The sequence below is a fragment of the Dioscorea cayenensis genome, chromosome 19 (assembly GCF_009730915.1).
Source record: "Dioscorea cayenensis subsp. rotundata cultivar TDr96_F1 chromosome 19, TDr96_F1_v2_PseudoChromosome.rev07_lg8_w22 25.fasta, whole genome shotgun sequence".
NCBI lineage: Eukaryota > Viridiplantae > Streptophyta > Magnoliopsida > Dioscoreales > Dioscoreaceae > Dioscorea > Dioscorea cayenensis.
Window position 1 is genome coordinate 14,101,260 of NC_052489.1, and position 14,080 is coordinate 14,115,339.

General features: G+C 33.0%; 1 pseudogene; it reads right to left on the reverse strand.

Moving 5' to 3' along the window:
- Positions 1 to 9,476: 9,476 nt before the first annotated feature.
- Positions 9,477 to 13,493, reverse strand: LOC120284073 (annotated as a pseudogene).
- Between the last annotated feature and the right edge of the window lie 587 nt (positions 13,494 to 14,080).

Genomic DNA, 14,080 nt, shown 5'->3' on the forward strand with positions numbered 1-14,080 from the left:
GAGGCCGATCCCACTCCACCACCGCAAGTGTGTGACGGATTCATTGTCTTTATTCTGAAAGTATTTTTATTATATTCTTTTAATGCATAAAGCGCCATTGACAACCAACGGCAGTGCATTCCACAGTCACCCGGTGTTTCTCGTTCTTTATGAATTTGAAGTCGAAATTCCGTTTAATTGCAAAATTTCGAAGTGCGTCCCTGAAATGTTGAACGCATTCAAAACATTGTCCGATATCCAACGACAACACTTCAGAATGATCTAACGAGGAAGGAAGGCATCCCACACCGTCAGGTTCGCCATGGGGTTGACCGGGAGCGCTCGCAGAATCCGAATTCCTGCCTACACTTCAATTTAAACGAAACCATCCATAAGTTAAACAACGACATAACGTGCTTAAATGATAAAATCATAATTTAAACATTAAAGTCAAATAGTTACACGATGAAGATAAAATTTAATTGCAAATAGAATATATTTAAACAGAGCCTGTCAAACTTAAACCATAATGAACCTATACAACTAGATATACATAAAAGTAAATAATCTTACAACGAGAAAAACTTGTTTTCAATAGGATTCGACAATGTCACATTGTCTTTCTCCACAACAAGATCGACTACTGAGCATTTGAAGATCGAGTGAACGTGACACATCCGCTGGAAGTCGACATCGTTTTCTATTGGACAAGCCGTTTTATACCCATCGAGTGTGATAAACTTCACCCTCACACGGGAAACATCGAGACCCCATTGCTCACATATCTCAGCTAACACCGACTCCCAAGAAGTCAGCGCCGTGAACATTAACACTCTTCCCTCCCCGTTGTATCTAGTAATACGACAAAAACTATCCATAATATAACTACTGAACTCAAATCGAACAAACCAAATGAGAAGAAGAAGAAAGTAGATGATGTAAAGAGCCTTCTAAAATGTGTTTCACAAAAAAGTACACAATTGTATGCATAAAGTCAGACATGATGTGATTGGGCGGTATTTTTTCCACCATTTTAAAGGGCAAAAAAGGTATTTCATTACATGGACCCACTTGAAGTGACCGACAAGGGTTAATCCCTAGAGACAAATATGATTCAGTGTTTAACAAAAAAAATACTCCACTTATCATGATTCTCTCAGTTTAAATATCAATCATTAATGTGTAACAAATATGATTCAGTGTTTAACATATTGGTTCACTATTTAAAATCTTTTTATATAGTTTAAACAAATATGTAAACCGTTTAAATATTATCATTTGACTGTTTAATAATATATATTATTGTTTAAATTGAATGCTTTTACTGACATTGTGTTCACTGACAGAGCCTCCATGAAGAGAACACTTGAGCAGCTTGCTTGTTCACTGTTTAAATTGAATGTTGTTACTGACATTATGTCGTTTAAACCAATATCTAAACAGTTAAATTGATTTAACTGTTTAAAAATATATGTGATTGTTTAAATAGAATGCTTTCTGCGACATCGTGTTGAAGATGGATATTTTTTTACGTCTGCGACATCGTGTTAAAAATCAATCCTCTTGGGTATCTCATGGGTCTCTGTTTAAACTTCAACCTTTTTTACGTTTAAACAATTATATATATTCTTTAAACTATCGGTTCACTATTTAAATAATTTTTATATCGTTTAAACATATTTATTTTTTTGTTTAAAATGTCAATATCACTGTTTAAACATATTTATTTTTTGTTTAAACACTGTTGTCACTGTTTAAGTAGTAAGGCGATTTTGTTTAACATTTTGTTTGTTTACAATGCCCTTTTTTGTTTCTAAAAATGTTTAAATATCAAAAGTTGACACTCAAATAGGTTTATTTCATTTATAATATTTAAACATTTACAATGGCCTCTGATTAAATATCAAAAGTTCACACTCAGATACGTTTGCTTCATTTCAAATAAAATATTTACAACATTTACAACATCCACAACATTTACAATGTCTTCACGGACATTAGACACTTGCGAGTCTATCCTAGTTCGTCTATTAAGATTTCGGCTTTCCGCAATAAGTATCTGTACCTTCGAATGCTCACGGTGGTTGCATAACATGCGCATCAACTTAAACATGTACAAAGTAGAACACAAACAATTAAAAAAGGTAGTTAAACAGTTAAACAAAGACAATAATATTTGCACACTAAGGAAAAATTTTTAAATGATGAGAACAATTTTCAAGTGATAAATATCAATTTCGTTTAAAGTATGCGCCGTGGTCACCCTCTCCGAAGAATCCTCCGCAATCAAGCAATGCATGAAAACTTTCTTGTTCTGATCAAGTCAAAATGCCCACTTAATTGCTCGCCCATCATCCTCCGCATTCAGGCAATTAGGCGGGCTTTCTGACTTGAATAGGAAAAGAAAGTTTAACTTGTTGCGTGATTGATTCTCCAGAAGAGGATGATCATGACAAATCCTTTAAACGAATATCCTGGACATATGAAGATGAAACTCATCCGAGAAGAAGCAGAGGACGAGGAGGAGGGGGTGTTCAGGGGAAGTGGTCTTCCTTCTCATTTATGGTGTGAAGTCCGTAAGCCGGTTGACGCTTCAGATTCGAGAAAAAAAAATGAAAACGCACGGGGGACCGAGATTTTCTCATTAACGAGATAGAATTTAATGCCGTCATTAATTCTTGTGCACAAGATACCATAAATTTGACATTTGCCACCTGGCAACAATTTAGTTTAAACAGAACAGAAAATATTTTAAGCAGAGACATAAAATGTTTAAATGATACATTACAATGTTAAATGGTAATGCAAATAGTTAAATACTGGCAAATAAATTAAACGAAGAAGACAATTGTTAAATATAAAAATAATGTATTTAAACAGAGGCAGGCGACGTTAAACGGTAATGAACTTATACAATTAGATAAACATAAAAGAGAAGAATCTTACAACGAGAAAAACTCATTTTCAGTAGGATTCGACAATGGCACAACGTCTGTCTCGACAAGATCGACAATGGCACATCCGCTGGAAGTCAACCTCGTTTCTATTGAACAAACCGTTTTATATCCATAGGGTGTGATAAACTTCACCCTAACACGGGGAACATCAAGACCCAATCGCTCACGTATCTCAGCTAAGCTAACACCAATTCTCAAGAAGTCAGCGCCGTGAACAATAGCCCTCGAATCGAAGAATTCCTAACCTTATCAAGAAACTGGCAGAATTCAAATATAACAAACCAAATGAGGAGAATAAGAAAAAGAAGAAGAAGATGTGATGAGCCTTCTAAACTTTGTTTGACAAAAGCCAATAAAAAAAATGCAAAATTATATGTATAAAAATTGGACATGATGTGAGTGGCCGTTTTTTTCCGCCATTTTCAAGGGCAAAAATAGGATTTCATAACATGGTCGCATTTCAAGTGAACGGTAGGGGGTAAAAGGGAAGTTAAACAATAACGAAAGGGTTGTCCGGAGTTTGCCAAAATTGGAGGGGCTGTTTGAAAATTTTTAAAATTCACGAGGGATAAACAATAATTTTCCTTAAATATAAACTATTTTCATCCACTTTCATGTGTTTATTTAAGAGAATTTTAAAATCAATTTTAACTTTTATTTAAAACCCCATATTTTGACTTCTATTTTAAAACCCCTGAATGAGATTTTCCTAAAATATTAATTTTATAGCATAAAAGTGAGATTCCCATAAATCCAAAACCACGAAATCATCGCCCGTAGTATTAGTAAGTATGATTGCTTGCATCATCTGAAAAACAGAGGAGATTTTTCATTTATTTTATTATTTATTTATTTTTTAATATGTGGTTGTAAGAGTTTAAATAGGTTTTGAAAGACCAAATTAGAGAAAATCTAAATAAATAAAATATAATCAGATGATAGAAATCTATTAGATGCAAGATCCACCGGGTTGGGTAAATTTTTTAGTAGGACACTAACTTTGACTTATTTTCAATTTGATCACCGAACTTCAATTTGTATTAATTTGATCACTCAACTGTAATTTTATTTCAACCGGTAATAAATCAAAGATTTCAACCCCCAATTGATTACATGACTGTTTAAAAATCTAACTTAGTCCTCCCATTGACATATTATTAAGTCTATTAGAGGTGTCCACATCATTGAAAAAGAGCCGCATCATTCATTTGGAGGTTGAAATCTCTTGATTTACTACCAAGTGAAATGAAATTAAAATTGAGTGATTAAATTGATACAAATTGAAGTTCAGTGATCAAAGTGAAAATGAGTCAAAGTTTAGTGACTTACTAAAAAATTTACACCACCGGGTTGAAATATATTCATTAACCAGTCACAGTCACATGGGGCGAATAAAAACGTTTAGAAATAATTTAGTGGGAATGCGTGCATAAATGGGCTTAGCCTTGTATCTAATTCAAATAATTATTCAATTTAGCTATACCAAACATTAAGGTAGTATTTGTTTGGGTGTATTTGGAGTTACATGTAACTCCAAATACACCCAAATGTCAAAATCTATTATTTGTTTGAAGGGATTTCATGTTACTGATGTATTTTCAAATACTTTTTAAATGTAAGGATGAAGGATTTGGTTTTACGGCCAATCGTTTAGGATTATGGGATTTATGAGCTTTAGCGAATAATCTCATCCTTAAGATTACTGTGCCTCACCCAGTCACCCAGGCCTCTATCACCGACGCCATCTTTCTTCGTTGCTATGCCAGTAACCGACGACGCTACACCAAAGATGTTTTGCACCGACAATATCTTCACTTGTAACCGAGTAACCCTGTCAAACATCACCCGCCAGCTCTCAAAGGAGCCACATCAACATAGCTCGAGCTGTTTTCCGGAAACGCTAACTGTGGTCGAAATTAGTGGATGGGATTGATCGTTGTCTCCAAAATTACCGGCGTGTGGCTTGGACTCGTCTCCAGTAACGATGAGAGAAATAAAGCCGAAGCTGTGAGGATGCCGGAGGAGATGGAGATGAATGAAATCAAGATCAGGAATAGGATAAGGATAGAGAAATGGGCAAGACCAAGATTAGGATAAGATGGGGGTAAATTTTTTAGCATGTCACTAAACTTTGGCTCATTTTCACTTTGATCAATGAACTTCAATTTGTATCAATTTGATCACTCAGTTTTAATTTGATTTCATTGGGTAGTAAATTAAGGGATTTTGGCCCCCAAATGAATAATGTGGCTCTTTTTCGATGACATGGACACCTCTAATAGAATTAATAATGTGTCATGGGAAAGACTGATTTAGATTTTTTAGAAAGACATCTTATCAATTGGGGGTTAAAATCTTTGATTTATTATCGGTTGAAATCAAATTAAAATTGAGTGACCAAATTGATACAAATTGAAGTTTGGTGATCAAAGTGAAAATGAGGCAAACTTTAGTAACCTACTAAAAAATTTACCCGATAAGATGGTGTTTTAAAAATATTTTTTTAAATAATATTCTCAAATATCTTTTGAAAATATTTGTAATAACTAAACAAAATTAAAACAACTAATAATTAAGAGATAGTTGAATTTATAAATTTAAAAATATTATGCTAATATTTTTAATAATTAATTTTACAATAAAATTCATTTAATAGTCTATTAATATATATGGGTTTAAAAACTTAATTTAGTTTTATCATATATTAAAAAAAATATATATTTAAAATATGTGATGATAATTTGGTAACCTCACCTTGGGTAACTACATCTCTTAAATACATATCCCTCAAACCATACATAAAATTTTATAATACAATATCTTCAATTACATTCAACCAAAATCATATTTGATTTCACTGTATTTTAAACTTCAAGTATTTGCAGTTATATTGTAACTGCAAATCCAATGTATTTACAATTACATTCAACCAAACACCACCCAAATGAAAATGTAACCAATAAGATGACCATCAAGAAATTTAAATTCATGAGAGAGAAGGTCAGTCTAAGTCAAATAGCTTTAAATAGAGGACAACATCGAACAAGAAACATGTAATTGAATAAAACATATATAGCAATAGTAGTGCTTGATGTGACATAAAGCAGCCCTGGATGGAGATGCTGTAGTATTGATCAAGGTAGTCAAATCCGGACCGGCCCGGCCGGTTCTACCGGAAAAATCGGGAACCGGCCATGAGGCCGGTTCGGTCATGTCCTCCTACCCGGACTCTACAAGACCCGGTTAAAAACAGGGAAAACCGGCCGGTTTGACCGAAAATCGGTTAAATCGGCCGGTCAAACCGGGCGGATCTAATGAGTGATAGAAAAGGAGAGAGATAGAGACAGGGGAAATATGAACACCCGGCGTTCAAAGGAGAAAGAAGAGTGAGAAAAGCAAAAAGATAAAAGAAGGCGGAGATCTCGAGGCAAAAGCATGAAGATGAAGATGAAGATGAAAGCAACGGGAGAGAGAGAGAGCCTTTTTCGATTTGAGATGTGAAAGCAGCAGGAGTTACTGAGAATTATTTTATTTTATTTTTTAAATTTGTTTGTGAGTCCCGATATTCGATAATGATGTTTTTATTTTTTTATTTCATTTTTTTCAAAAAAATATTTTTATATTTTTTTAAAAAAATTAACGATTATCCTTTTAAAAAAATAACGATTATATATAAATTTTAAATTTTAATTTTTAAATATCAAATTAAGTAATTATGCTTTTTTTATTTATTAAAATAGAGATTATATCATATATTTATAATTATTAAATATTATAATATATTTTTAAATATTTTATTATTGACCCCGGTTCAACCCCGGTTCAACCCGGTCTAACCCATCGACCTCTGACCCCTGAGTTTGGCCGGATCGATGCTCGGGCCGGATCTGACAACCTTGGTATTGATATGCTATTTAGAAATTGAGACATTGACATGCCAACTGCTATTCTCACCAATTGGTGGCAATTGCTATTGTGACAGAAGTCACACAATAGTAAACGGCATGGCATGTATCACGTGTCAACAGTGCATACTAGGACGGACTTTTACATGTAAAATTATGAAAAGTTAAGATTTAATAAAGACTAAAAGAATAAAAAACCTTTCAAAGGCGGGCTAAGGACGTGTGAAGCATTCTATTATTGATTTCGCTGCTCCATGCCGTATGTTGTAAATATAAAATTGCAGATGAAATAGAACCCAGGTCTATTTTTTTATCAAAGATTGAATCGATCGTCAAAAGAAGAATTAGACCAAAAATTAGGATACATACTGAGAAAATAAAACTTCTATCGGTACAAAAACAGCTTTATCTTTCATTTAAAACTGTTTATGATTTGAAAAAAACAATTAATTAAAATTTTTAAGATCAAAATAATATTAATTACCTCAAACACAAGAATATTTTAAGTTAAAAATTTATTTTATATTTTAAATTTAACACGAAAAACTGCATGTTATATTATGTTTTATAAAAAAACAAAAAATAAAAACATGTTCACAACTTCATTAATTGAAAACATTATTTATTTTCATATTTAATGATTTTTTTTAATGGCTTAACAATGAGAATGGGAGACTTAACATTGTGTGCAACATAATTACTTATGCTTCTCAAAATTACCCTGCAGTACCAAATTAATTAAAAACACATTACCCAAATTCTATTAAAAATAAAATTTTTAAAAATTAAAAAAAATAACAAACCCAATTTTATACATTCCAATCAATTCAAAAGGAAGGATGAATTTACCTCTTGATTCTCCCAAGGGCACGGCTCCCAACAAGAAGAAGATCAACACTTCTTAGTTCAACAGCTTGACATATCATTTCTTTCGGCTCACCATCCATAAAGTCTCCACAGTTACCTATTTATATAATACATATATAGTATATATCTTGTATTTTTTATTAATATATCTTAAATGTACCGTTGAATTGAATGAAAGTGTTATACTTACATTTCTCTCCTCATATATATATATATATATATATATTTTGTATTTTTATCAATATATCTCAAAATGTATAGTTGAAATGAATGAAAGTGTTGTACTTACAATTTTTCTCCTCAAACTCTTTTGGCTCGAGAAAGTACATTAGCAGTGTTTTGTTCTTGAGCTTTTCTCATAGAATCAGTCACCACCACAGGAGCATAAACAGTTACATGACAAATAAAAAAAAACTAAATCATGATAATATTATTTAAAATATATTATATAAAATACTTGCAGATTTAGAAACAAAATTATGTTAAATTCTTTGTTAGAATTTTAATAGTTTTATACCAAAACTAATTAATGAGTTTATTTGATGAGATATGAATCATCTTGAAATATATTAAAGTTTGGTGGAAAGGCTGCTGAACGTATATAATGAATATAATTTATTTGTTGGAAAATGAATGTTGATGTACCTACTCCGGCGGGGAGGATGTACTGGTGGAAAGGTTGCTGAACATGGACAACGATGAGGGAGCCAAGCCAAGCCGGAGCCGATGAAGCCGCCATGAAATGGTCCAGAGTCCATGAAAGAGCGTACAAGCTTGCATCACTTTCATCGACGGCCATCATCACTCGCATGCCCTTTTCTTCCTCCTCTGACTTCATCTTAGCTGTTGCCGGGGCCTCCGCCACTGTTGGCTCAGCCGTGGCTCCGTTCACCGGCTCCGTCATGATCTCTGCTTCTTCGGTGATGAGATGAGATGATCTCTTGTAGGGTGAGGGCCTGACTATCTACCCTATTATGAGGGAATGTATATGACTAAACTACCCTGAAATGTTGGTACTTTGTTGAGGGTATTTTGCTCAAGCTGCACTACACCAAAAGAGGGTTTTTGAGGTGGTTTTCAAGCCCTATAGAGACGGTTTTAACCGCCTCTATAGGTATAGAGTTGGTTTTTTTACCCGTTTCTAAACCGCTTCGTATCAAGCCGGCTCTACACTTTAGAGCCGGTTTGAACTAACCGTTGGAGTAAGTTTTATTTATGGAAGCAATGTTTAATAATGAGCTAGAGGCGGTTATAACCGCCTCTATATCTAATAATTTCTTATTTATGTTCTATAGTTTTAGAGGTGGTTATAACCGCCTCTACAACTATTGTTTTCTAACATGTTCATATTTTAGAGGCGATTATAACCGCCTCTAGCTAATAATTTTTTGTGTTATAACCACCTTTATACCTAATAAATTCTCTTATCCCTCCTCAATAGCTTTAGAGGCGGTTATAACCGCCTCGAAAACTATTATTTTTTCTAAGTTGTTCATATTTTTAGAGACGGTTATAACCACCTCTAAATTTGTTCATTGATTGAATTAAATTTTAATTTATTTTTCTACTAATAGTAAATAAATTTGTTTAACTTGTAAATAAAAAACATGAATCTATCAATCCATTCAAAAATATTTGACAAGTAATAAGCTCAACTTTAATGTATTTTGATTAGTAACAAAATGTAAAAGTTTTACACTATTTGCTTACTTTTATTACAAATTTTTTTTTGCTTAATTACCCAAAGTAAAAAGCTTCATGTATCCTCTTAATCTTCAACCCTCTCGATCTTTAACCATGAATCCTCCTACATAAATAAACAAACATTATCAAATAAAGAATTATAATTGTAATTAAAATAAAATAAAGAACTATTAAATGCTAAATTATAAAATCCATAAAATGCATAGTTTGAAATATTTTTTAATCTAAAAAGTGGGGAATAAAGAATATGTGCATATACGACGCATTTATATACTTAAAGAATTGAATGCACAAGAACAAACAAATTACCATTGGACTAAAAACCCATATAATATGATCTAAATATATTTAAAGTTACAAAAGGTTTACATTTCATTCTTTTGTAACGATTTATGTCAGTGAACAAACATTATCATCTATTAGCATCGAAAAATATTCCATCAATGTAATGGTCAGTGGGGAATAAAGAATCTGCAAATATAGAAGTCATCTCCCAAGAAAGCCATGCAGGTCTGCATGTGTTTTACTAACAATATTCCATCAATGTAATGGTCAGTCAAACTAAACTTATTTCTCAATCCCTTACATCTATCATAATTCCTAGCAAAATAATGTTTTCTTAGACACATCATCAATCTTCAGGTAATCAAACAATGCCCATAACCCACTTGTTAACATTTTTGTCCTCATTTAACAAGAGAAAGATAGTCAACATATTTTTCCTCAACAGTACCATGAGAGAAACTTAATGGAATGCAACGTAAGAACTAAAAACAACAACCAGAAATAAAAGGTAAATAATACCTGATGAACTCTTTCTTCGGTATCATCCAAATGATCAGCAAAATAGTCTTCAATCAGGATGTATCAGTAATAAGTCAGAAACTAAGGCCTGATGCATAATTCAAGCAATATACTAGTTAAATTTTGCACAAGCTCCACATGGAATCTAGCCTGCTGAAAAACCTAATATGGATTTACTCTTTGAGGTCAGTGATATCTCACATGCATACACAAATTTGTAGGGAGACTGCATAGAAGAAATAAGGACAAAAAGAGAGCAAAAAAACATGAACCCATTTTGCTTAAATCTGAGTCATTCATATTCTATTATATACAGTCAAACTAGTCTCCCTGTATGAGTAGATGATCTATACAAATCACAATTGTTTCCTCCAAGTAGGTTTTAACAACTCTCCTAAATGATCTTTCTTATAATATATAAAGAAATCATAGTCCTCATCTTAAGCACAGGCACGTCAGAAAAACAGAATTGGAATATACCATAAGATGCATAGATGAATTTACTGGCATTTAAAGAAATTCATCAAGAAATGAAGTATTATGCATTTCACCCATAAAATGAAACCGCCCACAATTTCCATTTGTTTTGTTATTCCAGGATTTTATGATCAGGAGTTAATTAATGCCCACATGGCCACACAAAACTACCTTGTATTGAATATCTGTAGATATCTCACTTAAACACACAATGAGTTTTCATCAAACATTGCAAGGCATTTACTAATAATAGAACATACCAAATGACAAATGGGGTAGTGAGTCTTGTTTGATTTAAAGATTTTTCATTGGATTAATCATAAAGAGTACAATTATGAGCTCATCATTTCCAGTTTATATTAGCCAATTTGTGCCACTTTTAGCTTTATTGACTGTGAACAATCATTTAATAGGTCATGATTTAAAGGCAATTGGCAGAATATCTTTCATTTGTGATATTCTAAGTAACCATGCCAAATATATCAATTGAAATTTCATTTGTTTTATTCTAAATAACCAAACGCTCAAATATATCCACAAGTTTACCCACATATCTGATAGTGATAGCAAATGAAGGTAACCGACTCAAAAGCCATATTTTAAGAACCAAGCTTTTATAAATTATATAATTTTCACCCATCTAATACCTGCCAATCTTAAATTGCTCATTCATATCTCTTCTAAAATAATTTGGAACCAAACTGACATAAAACCATTTCTTCAAGTTTAAACATAATCATTAATTGACTTGGTCCATAAAAAATAATTCAATGACCAATATAATTCAATGACCATTATATGTGAAAATATATTATTAATCCCTAGCTAGAGCCAATTAAGCACCATGCAGTTTGTTGTTAACTCGTAGGTGCATGGTATTTGAAAACTAGATGACAATATGCTAACCTGCTGTGCTACTTTACTTCCAGTATATCTTGCAAATTTGCGCCTTACGGAAGTCAGAACTGATGTGCTGATCACTGCAAGCAAGCCAATCATAATAAGTTATGTTGGTTTAAGTTAATTTACATACATGTATAGAAATATAATATATATATATATATATACATATAAGTTATGTTGGGTCACTCAACTACATGCTACATCAATGAGAACACTGAATTCAAAATCCACTATAAAAGAAAAGATGAAAATAGTTTATGGAGAGATTGTCTCACATACAAATTTGAGAACACAACTATGCATCAATAAGATTTAATGTTATGCTAAAACTAACTAAATCGGTAAATGCTCCACCTCCATGCTAACTAAAAACTAGAATAAAAGATAATAGTTCTCATTAAATTTAAAAAAGAATAAAAAAGAAGAAGAAAACTACAAAGAACTAAAGGGAATTATTTCTCTCTCTCTCTCTATATATATATATCCAATTACACAACAAATATCTCTAAACACACTTGTAGCATATATAAGTTAATTAAGGTGATTTTGATTTCACCCAAAGCCCAACAGTCAAAATGAGCTCCCAGTGGATCACATCCTACATGCATCTCAGATAAACTACCAAAATCTTACCCCCAAAATCCAAGCTAGCTCTAAACCTTCAATCCATTCCACAACAACACTCAGATAAACATAAGTAATACGCATGAATATTAAGAAATAAGAGGAAATATTACAACATGCTAAACTTAAATCCATAGCACAACATCACAAGAACACTCCAATTAATAGCATTTTGATCTAATTTAGCAACAAAAACCTGAAAAACTCATCACACAGCCATAAAATTGTGTAGATTTGGATCTTAACAAGAGAAAACGAGCAGTATTCATGAGTAATTTTCTGCGGGACAACTTTCACATCCATAAAAAACCACATAGTTTTAACTTTTAAGACCTTTGCTGCCTAGAAGTAAATGGCCTCAGTTTACTATGAGTGCACAAGCTGCTAGTTTTTTTATGGTGAAGTGTTGCAACTTGTAAGATAGTACAGAGAGCTCACCCAATCAAGCAACATTACATCATCATCATTTGCAAGCCAAGAAAGATCCAATGCCCTTTTCCCAGTGATAAGCTCAAGAAGCATGATTCCATAGGCAAAGACATCAGTTTTTTTTTTGAAGATTTTCTTGTGGATAGGTACTCAGGAGCATTGTGCCCAATTGTCCCCCAAACTGCAGTGTCACATGGTATCCTTGTAGTCCATAAGCTTAGCCAGGCCAAATTTCCCCATCAACTGCTTCAAATTCTTCATCTAATAAAATATTTATCGCTTTGACATCACAGTGGATAATCTTTAAATCACAGTGATCGTGCAATTAAGACAGCCCCCAAGCAGACCCCAATGCAATTTGGCTCCGAGTTGGCCAGTCGAGAGGTGGTTGAGATGGTGCGCACTCTATAAAGAAATAAACAAATAGAAGGTGCAATTGAGGAATTATCATCACTATGAAAAAAAATACTAAAATATGTTGCACTAGAAAACATGCTAATCAAATATGAATGGCCAGAATTTAAGCATGATGTAATAGGTGACACTTTCAGTGGCTCAGAGAAAGAAAATAGATCACACAGTTGCGGATGTCTACATGCTCAGTATGTTCCAAATAATGGAAAAAATTAGAAGTACCACTTAGGCATGATGCAACACTTCCATTAGCCATAAATGGGTAAACAAGCAGCCGTTCTGTAGGTGTTATGCAAAATCCACAAAGATGAAGCAAGTTTCGGTGCACAACCATGCTAATCATCTTTACTTCTAACTGAAATTGAAGCCCACTACCTGGTGTGCGCTCTTCTTTCAACCTTTTTATTGCCACTAAAGAACCATCAGCAAGTCGGCCATATGATTCAAATTAAGCAGACCTAAACAGGAAAAAGATAAATGCCCAATATAAGATGTTAATTAAGCCATAGACTCCATAATAACCACTTAGATATTTCAGCGACCAACAAAATTGAAGATGAAAAGAGCTCTAATTTCTAATCAAGTTTTACTTCTTAATGCAAAAAAGCTACAAGCAATCAAAACTATCACAAAATGACGAAAAAAAACTTTCTATATACAAAATAATTGCATAAGCTCCAGGAGACCAAAAAACACATTAATTATCACCTGGAGATGATTGTGGAGTAGGTGGGCCAAACGGAGGTGGTAGGGAAAATGGAGGCGCACCAGGGCAAGGTTTATTTGTGCCAGGACCACAAAATTGAGGTTTGTTGCCAAAACTGCAATATTCAGTATATCTACAATATATGCAGTTAGTGGAAACACCATGACCAAGACTGAGACTTTATCAATATATCTAACCAAACTACCTTATTGGAATAAATAAAGAAAATTAATGAGCCTGAGGATGGGACTTCACCAGAAAGTTTGTTTTTTGACAGGTTATTGAAATTTAATTTCAGAAAATCCAAACCA